Raw genomic sequence first — 584 nt, 5'->3', positions numbered from 1 at the left:
TTTATTCCGTCAATGCAGCGCTGTACTGAAATGAATTTTATACCCTTTTTGGGGACAGATAGAGCTTTCTTTTGGTGGTATTTATTCACCACTGCGGGTTTTTATTTTTTTACTATATTAAGGAAAAATCACCGAAATTAAAAAAAAAAAACAGTTTCCCCTATATTAAATGATAAAACATTTATTATTACCCAATTTTTTGGTAAAATATAAAAGACGGGGTCACGTCGGGTAAAAAGACACCAAACATGTCAAGCCTTAAAATTGCGTGCGCGCACGAAACCTCAAAAAACGATAATACCCAAAATTGGCCATAGGCGACGCTTTAAAAGCTTTTACCGCTCATCAGTTTAGTGTTATCAGTGATTGATGGCCCTAAAATGATTGCTCTCACTGCGACGTCCGCGGCGATATGTAACATGTGTAGCAATTGTAGTCAATTGTAATTTTTGCGCGCTGGGGCACCGGACGCGTATTTACGTTTATAGGCGCGTAAACGTGAGGGTGGGGGAGTTAAACATTTTGGGGGGGTTTTTCCCCTTTTTTTATATGTGACTTTTATTTTATTTTACTTTTTTATATGT

Source organism: Nanorana parkeri, unplaced genomic scaffold (genome assembly GCF_000935625.1).
Source record: "Nanorana parkeri isolate BGI_ZX_2015 unplaced genomic scaffold, ASM93562v1 scaffold1487, whole genome shotgun sequence".
Taxonomy (NCBI): Eukaryota; Metazoa; Chordata; class Amphibia; order Anura; family Dicroglossidae; genus Nanorana; species Nanorana parkeri.
This window is presented reverse-complemented; position numbering follows the sequence as displayed.